The following is a 15640-nucleotide window of genomic DNA, read 5'->3' as shown; positions in this document are numbered from 1 at the left end:
TGAGCCAGGCTACGTTCCTAGAAAAGGAGGATGGTCATGGCTGAGCACCTGCTTCAGTTGTAGGGCGAGGTTGAAACACAAACATGGGTGAGAAAGTCTCGAAAGCTCCCCAAGTGCTGGGGGTGTGTGTGTGGGGGGGTCCCTTTAGGGTTCCAGTTTCAAAGCAATGTTGCCATGATCCTATCTCAACATGAACTTTTCTGGAACTTTCTAAACCAAATTGCAGTCACTGAGCCCCACTCTGCTTCACGCTGCCAGGCACCAGGTTAACAAGAGCCTGTAACAGACTTGCTTTTTTTTTTTTTTTTGAGGACTTACTCTTTTCCAGGTACTTCAAATATGTTTTTTCTTATCCTCACAAGGGTAATTCCTGAAGGTTCATTTTATGGGTGAGACAAGGGAGACTCTGAGCACTGGAGGGATTGCTAGGGGTGACCCAGCTGCTGGTTGATGGAGTCAGGGTTCACGTCCAAGTTAGCCCGTCTCCAAAGCCTGCCCCTGTCCCTGTTGCCGCCCCAGGGGTCCCAGCTCTTCCACCCTGGGTGCCTTAATGTTTGTGTTGGCCACGTGACTTGGTTTTGCAGAATAAATGTGGTTGGAAGAAAACACGCATTGAGCTATCAGAGAACCCGGACCCCGCAGGGCTCTTTTTCTCTTTGTCACAGTGACTCACAATGTCCTGGGCAGGGGCTGCTCCATCCTCCCTGCTTCCTGAGTGAGGACCATGCGGGGAGAAGAGCTCCCAGGGCACAGGAACCCGAGGAGGAGATAAACCCTCCCCAGGTGAGGTCACGGAGCTATTTGTGACAGCAGCAATATTGAGCTGCTCCTGACCGTGACCCTTTCCCCAGATGAACATAAATAGGGGTCGGACACAGAGTCCATGTCCTCCAGGAGCCTCGAGGCGAATAAGAGAAGTAAGGGAAGTTTGCCCGTCAGGCCAAAAGACAATTACTGAGCCACCATGATGAGCACCAAGTGTAGGGGCTGAGAATACGGAGGTGAATTAAGACCTTCCTGCATCTCTCAAGGGAGAGGTCCACGGAGCGAGGGGGCACGGATCTGACCTGACTGAGGAACTCAGGGATGTCCCCAAGGAGGTTACAGACCTTAGACAGTCCTTAGAGGTGCTGCTTTCCTATGGTCTCCTCCCTCACCCCAGGACATTCGTTGTTCTCTTTCTCTGCATCAGTCTCCTTCTCTTCCCCACGCACTGGCCTCCCCCACCTGGCCAGACATATCTGGGAAGCAGACCCAGTTGCTGAGGACACTAGCAATGATGTCGTGGCCTGGGAGTCTAAGGAAATGGAAGAGAGAGTGAGACAGCAGGAAGACTGGGAGTCTGAGTGGAGGAGGACCCCCTGTCCCACAGGTCCTTGCTGAGTGGGGTGCAAACCCTGGACGCTGAAGCCCTCTTCTCACTCATAGGGAGAGATAGGCCTGGGCTATTAGCTGTACTTACAGATGAGTAAATGGGGCTTCAGAGAGGGTGAGGTTGTCTCCCACAGTCACACAGCATCTCAGTGGAAGAACTGGTTAGGTCCTGGATTCCTGCTGACTTTAAGGAGCTGACTCACTCCTAAGTTTGAACCCTGCCTTTGGGGAGGGGGCTGACACTTGTGCCCCACTCCTGGGACTAAGGATGCTAAAACGTCCCGAGTCCCCAGAACAGCATCTTAGGAACAAACAACTGAACGAGCCTGCTGACTTTCTGCCTCCTCCAGGCGGTTCATTTAAAGCGATCACCCGTGTTCTCACCGGCGACCAGAAAGGACATGTAACACCCAAGGGGAAAGAGGGATGAAGTTTTAGAGTAAAAGGAGAAAGGATTTCAGTAGAACAAGTGCAACTTGGTGAAAACCTCGCTGCTTTGCCTATAGCATTGTCATGTCTCAGGGGATGGCCGAAAACTGCCGACACCCAGGGCGGGTTGGGTGAGTTGCTGAGCCTTCCCTGGGGTCCGTCCTGGGCACCGAGCAGCCCCAGAAGGAAGCAGCTGGAATTAGCAACATCTCTCTCTCAGGCAGGAGGTGAGAACGCGCTGAAACCGAGACCTCGCCCTCCTCCCGAGAAGAGAAAACACCTACAAAAATAGGCTCTCTGCTGCTGAGGCTGTCTGGGTGGCAGCCCCAAGCATGAAAGTGACATAGTTCCCAAGGGTCACAATCTCCCCTCTCGACTCGCCCCTGCAGATGAGACAGCCCCTCGGCACCCTAGGACTGGGACCACCCCTCTGTCACATTCTGAGGACCATCTGGCCCTTGCCGCTTGGCTCTGTGATGCTCAGAAGGAGAACTCTCTTTTTTTCTCCCTTACCAACCAATCAGCCAGTTTGACCTAAACACTAATGCATGTGAACCAGCGTCAGGCAGGTGGAAAAGAAAAGTCATTGTCCCCTGCCTCCAGGAGTTTACAGGGCACCCACCAGTGGAATGGCTGCCTGTGACAGATGCAGAAGGCTCCAGACACCAGTGATAGGCATGTTATGAATGGCTAAATGAGTGGGGGTAGTCCTGGCTCCTTTCTTATGTACCACACTTTACAGTTTGTAAAGAACTGTCATCTCTATGAGGACTATGGACCCTTACAACAGCCCTGTGAGGTAGGTGTTATTCAGTCCTTTTCTCAGATCATAAAGTGAGGGTCAGAAGTAGCAGTGTGAAATCCTTAAATTCGTATGGAACCACAAAAGAGCCTCAGTAGCCAAAGCTACAAGGGAAAACAAAAGCTGGAGGCATCACAATTCTGGATTTCAAGCTCTATTACGAAGCTGTAATCATCAAGACAGTATGGTACTGGCACAAAAACAGACACATAGATCAGTGGAACAGAAGAGAGAGCCCAGACATGGACCCTCAACCCTGTGGTCAACTAATCTTTGACAAAGCAGGAAAAAATATCCAGTGGAAAAAGACAGTTTCTTCGACAAATGGTGTTGGGACAACTGGACAGCGACATGAAGAAGAATGAAACTGGGCCACTTTCTTACACCACACACAAAAATAAATCCAAAATGAATGAACTACCTAAATGTGAGACAGGAAACCATTAAAAGAACTATAGGGACTTCATCAAGATAGAAGTCTTCTGCAGAGCAAAGGAAACAATTAGCAAAACTAAAAGCCTATGGAATTAACAAAACTAAAAGAAGATATTTGCAAACAACATATCTGATAAAGAGTTAGTGTCCAAAATCTACAAGAACTTACCAACTCAACACCTAAAAAAGAAATAATCCAGTTTAAGAAATGGGTAGAGGACATGAACAGACACTTCTCCAAAGAAGACATCCAGATCGCCAACGGACACATGAAAAGATGCTCAATACCATTGATTGTCAGGGAGATACAAACCAAAACCATAATGAGATGCCACCTCACACCTGTCAGAATGGCTAAAATTAACAACACAAGAAACAATAGGTGTAGGTGAGGATGTGGAGAAAAAAGGAACCCTCTTGCTGTTGGTGGGAATGCAAACTGGAGAAACCACTCTGGAGAACAGTTTGGAACTTCCTCAGAAAGTTAAAAATAGAGCTACCCTACGATCCAGCAATTGCTCTACAAGGTATTTACCCAAAGGATACAAAAAATGCATATCCAAAGGGGTACATGCACCCTGATGTTTATAGCAACATTATCAACAATAGCCAAACCATGGAGAGAGCCCAAATGTCTATTGAGACTGATGAATGGATAAAGGGGATGTGGTGTGTACACACACACACACACACACACACACACACACAATATGGAATATTACTCAGCCATCAAAAAGGAAATCTTGCCATTTGCAATGACATGGATAGAGCCGGAGTGTATTACGCTAAGTGAAATAATTCAGTCAGAGAAAGGCAAATAGCATATGATCTCATGCATATGTGGAATTTAAGAAAGAAAACAGATGAACATATGGGAGGGAAGAACAGAAAGAAAGGAGAGAGGGAAACAAGCTGTAAGAGGCTCAAGAAGGAGGACAAACTGAGGGTTCATGGAGGAGATGGTGGGGGATGGGCCAGATGGGGGGCGGGGATTAAGGAGGGCACTTGTTGGGACGGGCAGCGGGTGTTGTGTGTAAGTGATGAATCACTGACTTCTGCTCCAGAAACCAATACTGCACTGTATCTTAACTAAGTAAAATTAAGGGAAAAAAAGAAAGAAACAGCAGTGTGATAGAGTAGGACAGGCTGTGGATCTTGCCCTTGAGCATACTTGTCAAAAATGTTAAAACCAGGGTCTCAGCTGGGGGGCGCCTGGTCATTGCAGTCAGTTGAACGTCAGATTCTTGGTTTTGGCTCAGGTTATGAACTCATGGGTCGTGGGATTCAGCCCTGTGTCAGACGTGCTCAGCAGGGTGTCTGCTTGAAGATTCTCTCCCTCTGCCCTTCCCCCTCTCTAAAATAAATAACTCTTTTTTTTTTTTAAGATTTTGTTTATTTATTTGACAGATAGAGATCACAAGTAGGCAGAGAGGCAGGCAGAGAGAGATGGGGAAGCAGTCTCCCCACTGAGCAGAGAGCCCGATGCGGGGCTTGATCCCAGGATCCTGGGATCATGACCTGAGCAGAAGGCAGAGGCTTTAACCCACTGAGCCACCCAGGTGCCCCAATAAATAAATCTTAAAAAAAAAAACAACAATAACAACAAAACCTGAGATGATGCTAGGGTGAGCTGTGCCACAGATGGCCCTGGTGGGGGGGGATTGCAAAGCAGGGGACTGAGGACCTATTACGTGACTTGACACCCTCCTCTGCAGGGTTGGGAGTGGAGATTGAGAGAGAGTTTGGGAGAGAACATTGAGAATGATCTGGGCACTGTGTGTGTAAAGGAGGGGACCCATCGCTATTGGCGAAACAAGACGGGGAGCTGGCTTTAGGGAGGCTTGGGGAGGCTGATAGCCATCCCCTGCATTCGCGACCTGAGGATGAAGCTGTGGGGGCCTCCCAGAAGATGGGGGTATCTCCATAGATATCCTAAAAACCCCTCTGCAGAAAGTGGGTCTGAACACTGGCGGCCTCAAGGCGGGTGAAGCCAGCTCACTGGAATGGTAGTCAGGTGTCTGTCTGCTGGGCCTCTCGTCTCCTTCCCATTAACCAGAAACCACAGTTGCCCAGCTGGGGGGAGGCTTGAGGAGGGGAATCTGCTGCAACCAGCAGAGGAGGCCCACCAAGTCCTCTTATTCCCTGCCTCATGCTGGTTTGAGGGTCAGGGCCCCCTAAATCTAGTTGTGACATGACACAGGATGGACCACTCGGGTGAGTAGATTGGGGCTGCTTGTCTCACCTGAGAGCAGCCAGGAAAGCCACGGCGGGACTGCCCCGATTCCCAGGTGGCCTCAGTGATCCCCAGGGCACTGATTGCACCAGCTTCCCGGAGCTGACCCGAGGACCCCTGGTCTTTGACTGCACTAACTTATGGACCTTCTGCTGGGCTGAGCCCACCAGGCAGCCAGGACTTGTCTTGTGAGCCTCTTGGGGCATCATCTTTATTTACGAGGAGCCAGAAGCAGTGTTGCTCCTTCACAGTTGGAACAGCATGGGGAGGAGTTACCCGCTGGAGGAGAGAGGATCTAAGGAGGATATCTTGGATGAGACGTAACTGGGAGGAGGGAGCTTTGCTTAGTGGTTAAGATCATAGGTCCCAGGGTTAGCCTGGGAAGAATCCATCTGAGCACCTACAAGCTTAATCAGCTGCACGACCTATTTCCCCATCTGTTGAATGGATGACTGTGATGTTGGTGGCGAGTGAGGTGCTGTAGCCTTTCAGGGATGCTCCGTCCACTTCCCCTGTCTACCAGTCATGCTTCCTGACCCCGCCATTGTTCACTAGGCAGGAATGTGCTCCTTCTAAGTCTCACCCTGGGACACTGGGCTGCCAGGAAGCCATCCAGGCTTCTCCAATCCCAGCCCTCCAGGGCGACTCAGACCTGCCCCACTGGCCTGCAAAGGATGCCAACAGATGCACAACACAGGATGGAGTAAGGCAGGCCCCCTTCCCTGATTCCCACACCCTCCCGACTGGCCCACGCCCTCAGCAGGGGCCCACTCTGCTGCCCACACCTCACTGAGGGCCTGCGGGCCAGGGCTGCCCCTTCCCCTTGCTGGACCTCCCTTTCCCCGTCTATGAACAAGGGTCCAGACAATATTTGCCCCGCAGCCCCTTTCTAGCTCAGTATCCCTGCACGTCTGTCTCTTTCCCTGGGAGAAGCAGGAGGGCAGGGTGACTATGCCTGGGTTGGAATCACCTTTCTGCCCTACTTGGGGTCGGGGTCCAGGTGGGAAGGAGGACTCTATTCCCCTGGGAGGATGATTAGGGTCCTAGGGCCTCTAGGGGATACCCGAGTCATCGCAGACATGCTTTGAGGAATGAAGACAGATGCCTCTTCTTTCCCTACCACTGGTGGGTCCTGAGCAGCAGGTGCATCTCAGTGGGAGGCCCTGGGAGCTGTCCTCCCTGCTCTCAGGGCCAGGTGGGGCAAGACCCCCAGGTCACAGCATTCTTGGTCCAGGCTCTCCATCCCTGCCAGATCTGATGCCCTTGCCCCCTTTCCCAGTGCGCCCTAGGGACTAGAAGGGCAGTGGGTACTCACCGGGCTGCCTCGGCCGCCGTGCCCGCGCCGCTTGCTCCCCGCTGCCTCTGCTCGCCCGCAGCCGCCTCTCCTGAGTTCACACATATTAATGTGAAAGCCTTCCTACTCGCGTGGGGCTTGGAAATCCGCTCTGCGGGGAGCTGCCGCCTCTGGGAAGTTCGCAAGCCCCTCCTGGCTCTCAGGCCTCCACCCACCAGGCCCTCTGGTGGGGCTGAGATGGCTGCTGGTGGATTGCCCAGGCGTGGGGGAGGGGGGGTTGAGCTCCTTCCTTCAGCGTGCAGAAGGGGAAACCGAGGCCCAGAGAAGCAAGTGGGCTGTTAGTGTCCCAGAGTTAGCACCAGAGCTGTGAGTGGGATCCACACTGGCCTTCACCTTCCTGGGGCCAAGGAGGGACCCTCCGATAGTAGCCAGGAGGCTGGATGACTTCCCACTGAACTTGTCTTACATTGGAGAAGAGGGGCCCCGCTGCACAGCGTTGCAACGGCAGGGGGCAGTGTGTGAATGTGGGCGTGAATGTGTGCAGGGGTAGGCATGCAAGTGTGAGTGTGAAGCCAGGTGCATGACGGCGTGTCAGTGAGAGCACAGTGGGTGTGTGTGAGGTACGTATGTGTGAGTGTGTCAGAAGCATGTGTGTGAATGTGTATGAATGTGTGAGCAGGAGCAGGTGTGGCACGTGAGTGTACGTGTGTAAGTGTGAGCGCACGTGATGTGTGCAAGTGGATGGCAGAAGGTACTGCATCTGAATGTGGGTGTGAGTGTGTGACGCGTGTGAGTCCCTGGATGTGTGTGAGCATGAGTGTGTGTGTGTGTGTGTGCACAAAGAGTGATACTCAGGTGGCACACGCACAGAGAATTTGTGCCTCAGTCTCTGGATTCAGGTTCGCCCCACTGTTGCCCCAGCGGCCTCCGCAAAGTCAGGAAGGTGACTCAGGACTTGTGGGCCCAGGCTGGCGCGGGAAGGGGTCGCAGGGGCCTGGCCAGCGTTGGCCCTCACAGAAACCAGGGACAGAACCGGGTGGCAGGTTCACTGAAAAACTGCCCCCATTCTCTACCTCTTCATGGACCCGTAGCTTTTCCAGACCTGGAGTCTGTGTCCCCAGGTTCTTGAGTCTGGGCTGCCTGGGGACATCCTTTGGCAGCAGACTGAGGCGGAAGCAGCCTTGTGTCTGGTCTGACCGGAGGCCTCAGGAGGCTTGATGGCCTCCCTTCTGTCCTGGAAATCTGCAGTGGCCACAGGACATGTCCAGACTAGCCTGTCGGAGACTAGATGGAGCAGAGCCCAGTCAGTCCTATGGGCCCCACTGAGGGCCCAGTCGCATGGGACATGGTGTTGCCGAGGCGGGCATGGCCATCTTGCTGACCCTCAGCTGGACACAAATGCACGCGAGAGTCCGGCCAAGCTCAGATCTGGTTGGGGGACCAGCCCAGCCGACCCGTAGACCCGTGAGCAAAGGCACATGTGTCTTGTGGTCTGCCCTGAGGTTTCAGTGCTGTCTGTCCATGCAGTCCTGTCATGGGGACAGCAGACTGAAGCTACCGTGGCTTTACAGGGGCCTTTTCCCGACTCACATCAGCAACCAGAGGCCAGGGACCAGACACCAGACCTTCTGAGAACTAGAAACTGCAGGGAAAATGGAGAGTCCAGACTGAGCCGGCACGAAGCCCCAGCTTGTTCCTTCCCACGGCTCCCTGCTGTCACCCCCGCGGCTGTCCTGTTTACCTGTTGCCTGGGCTGCTGTGGACAGAGCAGAGCGATTCCTGTCCTTGCTTTTCCTTTCTCGAATGCTCGATTCTCTGTTAGTTGCCAGTTTTTAGAATATCGGGTGTGGCTTTTGGCAACTTCTAAAGGTGACTAGTGTTTAAAAAAGTACCATGATGAGGCCACGAGTTTCAGCTCAGCTTGGGCATTGTTTTGTGATTCTGATGGCTTCGTCCTTATTCTTGATGAGCTTTTCTGGCCAGTGGAAGCGCCTTTAAACCAGCTCCAGCATCCTTCTGAGCGGAGCCCTGCGGCCGCTGGGGGTTTCCTCTTGCCGGCACAATGTGTTTCTACACTTAGTCTGTTCTCCAAGGAGCCCTCCCTCTTTTTAGCAGGAAATGTTTAGAGACTAAAGTCTGGGCCTGACGGGTATTTATCAAGTTGAGTCGTTATTGTTTCGAGTGTGTTTTCAGTGGAAAAAACTGTTTGTTCTTGTTAGAAGGAGAAAAATACAATATGCTTTTGTGTTTCTAACTCAAAATTTGTTTCATATCAGAAGACGGGCTCTTTTTGACTATTTCTGCTTTCCCAGTGTTTAGCCCCGTTTTGGGGGGGGGGTGTATTGTTGCATGTAATTGGATCCCATGTGAGGATTCCTGTCCCCGTCACCACGATCAGGACACAGAGCTGTCCCATTGCCCTGAAGAAGCTGCCGCATGTCGCCCTTACCCCTCACAGCCTCTTTCCCACCATAACGCCCGACAACCACCCATCTGTTCTCCATCTGTAATCTCGTCACTTCCAGAACATCGTATAAATGGACTCCTACAGGATGCACCCCTTCGGACAGGCGGTTTCCACTCATGATATGCTTTTGAGACCCAAGGTGTGCGTGTCTGTAGCTTGCTCCTTTTCCTTGCTGAGAGGTGTTCCACTGAGGGGACGTGGCCCAGCACCTCCAGGGTTCCCCCCAAGGAAGCCCATTTGCCTCATTTCTAGTTTTGGGGTCTTCCAAATAGAGCCGCTCTGAGCATGTGTGTACAGGTTTTGGCGGGAAAACAAATCTCACTTTCTCCAGGATAAACACCCAGGAGAGAGAGTAAGCATCCGTGTAACTTTGTAACGATCGAAGAGGCGGTTTTCCAGAGCAGCTCTGGCATTTATTTACATTCCCCCCAGCACGGCGTGGCATTTCCAGTTGCTGAGCACCTACGTCCCTGTGCTGTGTTCAGTGGTGGAGGGAGGGGTAGTCTGTGATGGTAAATGACTTCTGACAGCCTTTGGACTTGAAATGCCAACTGAATATTACCCCCACCTTAAAAGACCACCAGAGACGTGAGTCAAAGCCAAGCAGCAAGGGTCGTTTATTGCAGGTTCGAACCTGGACCTCTGCGCCGCTTGTTGCCGATAACGCCGAGAGGTCCAGAGCTGGGTTGGTGCAGGGTTTTTATAGACAGATACAAACAAGTTTCGGGTGGGGCTGAGCTGATTGATTGACAGTTTGAACAGGCATACTTGGCGTCAGTGGAGTGGATTAGGGGACCCTCGCACGAAAGCAGACAAAGCAATCTTACAGAAGCAGAACTGGCCTGTTAGCCCACGCATGCGAAAAAAAGCACTATCAGGATATTGAAGGCCTGGTCACTATCAAGCCAAGGCCACTTTCCCTCTAATGAGGCACTAACATAAAGACAATTGGGAGTCTCCTGGTGGAATGTTACATTCCTGCTATCAAATGTCCCTGTTAGTGAGATTTAGGTTTAGAAGAAATTTAACTTTATTCACTTTTCCTTCTGCCTCCGCCTCCTTTGGTTTTTCATGGAGGGGAGGGTGACATTAGGGCTATTGATAAGGTAACTTCCTTGTTGCAAATCTCAAGGACAGTTGCAAACCAAGGGAGACTCCTACCCTGCAGGACTGTGATTTCTGCAAGTTAACTCTTTATCATTTTATGGCAGTCAGGGGTGCCTGAGGAATGCTACACATATGGAGGGGAGCGGGCGAAGGGGGGGATGCAAGGCGCCAGCTTTTGCTTTGTCCTCAGCCAGCGTCCTGCTCCTTCAGACTGACCTTGGGGGGAGTGTTTATAGAGTTTTATTGGCCTCTTACCTAGACAAAGTCTAATCTTGTTGCTCCTGCCTTCTTTCCCTGGCATTTGTCCAGTCTCTTTCTAATGACTCCTGGTTCCTGATCTAAGTTTAATAAATATATTAGAGGGTGTCTGGGTGGCCCAGTCGGTTAAACACCTGCCTTCGGCTCAGGTCATAATCCCAGAGTCCTGGGATGGAGCCCTGCATTGTTCTTCCTCTCCCCCTGCTGGTCCCTCTGCTTGTTCTCTCTCTCTGACAAATAAATAAATAAATAAATAAATAAATAAAATCTTTTAAAAAAGTGTCATTAACAAGGCAGGAAACAACAAATGTTGGAGAGGATGTGGAGAAAGGGGAACCCTCTTCCACTGTTGGTGGGAATGCAAGTTGGTGCAGCCACTTTGGAAAATAGTATGGGAATTTCTCAAAAAGTTTAAAATAGAGCTACCCTATGACCCAGCAATTGCACTACTGGGTATTTACAGATGTAAAGATACAGATGTAGTGAAAAAAAAAAAAAAAAGGGCACCTGCACCCCGACGTTCATAGCAGCCACGTCCACAATAGCTAGACTGTGGAAGGAGCCGAGATTCCCTTCAACAGACGAATGGATAAGGAAGATGTGGTCCATGTACACAACGGAATATGACTCAGCCCCCAGAAAGGATGAATACCGACCATTTGCATCAACATGGATGGAACTGGAGGGGATTAAGCTGAGTGAAGTAAGTCACGCCGAGAAAGACAATTATCATATGGTGTCACTTATATATGACACATAAGGAATTGCCTAGAGGACATTAGGGGAAAAAAGGGAAACCTGAAGGGGGTCGAAATCAGAGGGGGAGACGAACCATGCGAGACTATGAACTCCAGGAAAAATCTGAAGGTTTCAGAGGGGATGGGTTAGCCTGGTGATGGGTCTCAAGGACGGCACGTGTTGTCACGAACTCTGGGTGTTATACGCAAATAATGAATCACGGAACATTACATCAAAAACTAATGATGTACTGTACGGTGACTAAGATCACACAATAATTTAAAAAAGTGTAGTGCTGGTATGCTGAAAATAGATAAAAAATAAATTAAAAAAAAAGAATTGTAATAAATCTTCAAAAAAAAAAAAAGTGTAGTTGACAGTAACCTCACCTGCGTGGGAAGTAGGGGAAGCCAAGTGAGTGTGAGGGACCTGAGCCTGTGGGAGGCTTTGGGAAGAAACGGATGGGCAGGGACCGAGTCTTACCCAGCACTCTGTACTCAGCTCCAAAGGGGAGGGTCACCCTTTTATCTTCTAGGTGATAACTTGGGGAGTGCCTTATCTAACTTACACATGTTCATTCTTTGGCAGGGCTTCTCAATGAAGTCGTCTAAGGGTGGTGTGGGCTGCGGGCTGTCTTTGGAGACAGCAGGGCAACGTGCCGCACCATATAAGAGGAGAAGGAAAAATCACTTACGAAGCATCTGTGGAAAATTTGCAAACTGGACCGAGCATTAGAATCACCTGGCAGGCTTACTTCAACACCGACTTCTTGACCCTGCCCTCAGCACTCCTCAGTAAGCGGGTCTGGGGAAGGGCCGGCGGGCTCCCCGGTGAGGCTGGTGATGCTGATATTATACATCGGGGGCAGTGATAGAGGATAGTCCAGTGTCAAAGAGAGGTTACCTTTAAGTTCTTGGCCACCTCTCGAATGGTATGCTCCCATAAGTGCTGAGGACAGTATTACTGAAATTGGGGTTTCCTCCTGAAACTTTTTCTGATGCCAGCCTTCCCCATTCCAATAAATGGCTGTTCGCCCAGTTACTTAAGGAAGAAACCTTGGCATTGCCCTCAGTTTACCCTTCTTCTTTCACTCACCCCACACAGTCCATGAACCCTAGAGATCTCCCCACCAGGCCGTGTCCCAGGCCCACTTTTTTGTCTCCACTGCCACTACCTCGTCCAGGCATTCAATGGATTGTTAATGGGGACATTCCCCTAATTGTGGTCATTCCCTTACGGCTCCCACCTTAATTGATTTCACTGGGAGAGTCTGATTACCAAGGGCAAGAGAAGGTAATGGGTCATAGCCAGTTCTTTCCCACGATGAGCGAATAGCTTGGAACATCATGATTCTGGCCCACGAAGGACAATAACTGTTTCTCCTCCTCCTCCTTTCTTTTCTATCTCTAGGGTCAGCACACTTTTATGCAAAGGACCAGATAGTAAATATTTTAGGCTTTGCAGGCTGTATGGTCTCTGTCAAGCTACCGAAACTTGCGGTTGTAGCACAGAAACAACCAGTGAACAAATGGGCCTGGCTGTATTCCAGTAAAACTTCATTTACAAAAACAAGTGGTGGGCCAGAAATGGTCCACCCCTAGGCGTAAGTTGGCCGACCCCTGTCCTACTATGACTAAATCTCCTCCAGGACCCCCTGCTTCCTGCCTTCACCCTTCTCCTATCCCTTCCCTACAAAGCAGGCAGAATGAGCTTTCACGCTATAAGTTGGATGACATCACTCTCCTGCATAAAGCCACCCAATGACTTTTAGCCCTAGAATGAAATCCAGCGGCCTCGATGGCCCCTGCCTGCTTTTCCAGCTCCTTCTTGAGACACTCTCCATCTCCTTCACTAGAATCCAGCTGCCCTGGCTTTCTTTCCAGTTTCCCGGACACTTCAGGCTCCTTCCCGCACGGGCTTTGCATGGCTTCTTCTCTCTGCCTGGATTGGTTTTGACTTCGCTTTCTGTGTGGCTCGTTATTCTTCCTCTTCACATCTCCTCTTTAAAGCAGACTTCTATTCAGGACCTGCTCTCTTCCCCTTTCCCGGGAATGTCTAGATGAACACCATGTTTGCACCCCCATCACTTAACTGACCGTGTGACTTGCCTGTCACGCACTCAGGCATGTGCTCTCCAGAACGGCAGGAGCTACATCTGCTCCATTCATCACTGTGCAGAATGGGACAGCCCCTGGCATAAAGCAGGTACTGCCTATCACAGGATGATTGAGTGAGTGGGTATGTAAGGGATTCATTCCCAGGAGCAAGAGGATACTTTTCATTCTAGGAAGTGTTCGGTGACAGCTGCTCGGTGCTAAGTCTTACCATGAGCCTGGCCAGAGAGCTAGGAGCTGCTGAAGATATTCAGTCTGTACCCAGGAAGACAGAACCCATATGAATGGTGTAAACTGTGGGTAGCAAGAGTCCTGGGAAGGAAAAGTCAGGAAAGTATGGGCTTTAGCCTGACACTGGGGCTGGGTTCCTGGAGGAGCAGGTCTTTCCTTGTCATGACACACCTACTGACATTGTAATGTACCTTCCAAAGACTGAGCATCCCTCCCCAGTGGAATGTCCTAAAATTATTTAGGTTGTTGAGGGGAGCTGTAAATGTTGCAAGTGAGAAGTTGCTACTGGGACACATAGCCACACTTCTATTTTTTTTTTTTTTTTCCAACTGTAACACAAAAATCAGATTTTTTTTTTCAGTCAAAAAAAAAAAAAAAAAAAGTTCTCAAGGCTAAACCCTGAGCATCACCACTGCCAGGTCACATTGTACACATCTCTCCTGCTCCCACCACAGGCCTGCCTTTCCTTGGATGTTCGTGGCCATGGGAACCCAAGACAGCTTCCCTGTGAAAGTGGCCATTGAACTTGCTGAAGGAGGAGATGGGGGCAGGCATATCAACTAGGACATTGAATGACCTTTTTCATAAGAATTCCCCAACCGGGGAATGACAAGCCCTGGGACTCAAGGCCTGACCGGAAAGCAGTATAAACACTGTATAGCCCTTTCTGCATGGATTAGCACATTTGACGCTCCATCTCCCTCAAGATTAGAATCTCAAGCTCCCAGGAGATAAGCTTGAGTACCTGAGCTGAGAAAAGGGGCCAAGGGTAGTAGTGCCTTATTAGCGAGCAGTGCTCAAGGCGCACGGGGAGAGAGAGGAGCTCACATGGGAGAACAAGGAAAGCATCTGGAGAAGCCAGTGCAGAACTAGCCTAGTGTTTTAAGGAGAGAGGGGTTTGTTGGGTTAATTCCTACAGAGAAGCAAGTAGGATGAGCATGGAAACAGAGCTACTGGAGGGTACTGGTGAATCTGGTGACAGCAAAATTGTCACTGGTTGGGGAGTTGGGAGAGAAAGCCAGGAGTGTGGTGGCAGCTCAAGGGTCAGATTACAGGTGACTGTAATTCATCCTTTTGTCCAATGATGCGTCCCTGCTTCTGCAAGGAGCCTTGGATGGACCATCTGGAGTATTGGTTCTAGTCCTGTTTGTGCTCCTGGCTGGGCTGATGGTGCTAACTCTCCAAGGTCTCTTCCGGTGTCTATGCTCCACTGTTCTGGGGAGGCTGGGAGTGAGTGGAGTTGTGCGGATGAATAGTTTATGGAATGGCACAGAGCAAGGACAACCTTTGCTGCCCACAGGAGGCAGTGAGCTGTTCTTCAGGCTGGTGAAGGGGCCATCTGGAATGATGGGTCTAGCACCCAGGACAAACAGGGCAGGTGGTAGGATAGGAAAGGTACTCTATTGCAACAAGCTCCAGAGTGATTTCAGGTGGCAGGTGGCAGATGTCATCTATCCAGAGAAACACCAGGTGTGTGAGCAGATACAGTCTCCAAGATGACCCATATGGTAGGACATGGGACTCATCAGGAGGGTCTGAGCTAACTCACAGGTTGGACTAGTCTGGAAGGAGACTCTGAACACCAAGTGGGACATTGTAGTTGAGGGTTTGAGTTCTGTGAAGGGAGAAGGTATGGAATCAGATGGGGCAGTGAGAGGAAGGACTAAGGAAGAGGGTGGAAGCAAGACTTGCTCTGTCCCTCTAACTTCCAAGAGTGGTCCCACTAGGCCTGTCCATTTTGGGGAGCCCAACATATGAATATCTCAGCTTACAGAACAGAGGACTGAAGGGCTGGTCTAAAACCAGGGTACTACATATCCCACACTACATTTTTATTGTCCATGATTTCCCAAGACCGATTCAGTTCTAGCAAATGAAAACCCACCTGTGGTCTTGGAACCTCAGCCATACCCGACCAGCTGACAGGCGTGCAGAGGATTGCTGGTCAGAGACCGTGCAGATGCAGGAGATGGGACTCTAAACAGCAAGCCATTTAGAAGAAACATCTTGGATCAAGTCAGCGGCTAAACATATTTACAAGAGTAAAATCGTGTTCTGTATTTAGTGATAACAACAAGGAATCCTTGCAGGGCTTTTGTAGCAAAGGGAAATTAGATGGCACCTGGATGTCAGAGATTGTTGCCAGCATATAACCTTC

Source organism: Mustela nivalis (genome assembly GCF_964662115.1).
Source record: "Mustela nivalis genome assembly, chromosome: 9".
NCBI classification, from domain to species: domain Eukaryota; kingdom Metazoa; phylum Chordata; class Mammalia; order Carnivora; family Mustelidae; genus Mustela; species Mustela nivalis.
This window is presented reverse-complemented; position numbering follows the sequence as displayed.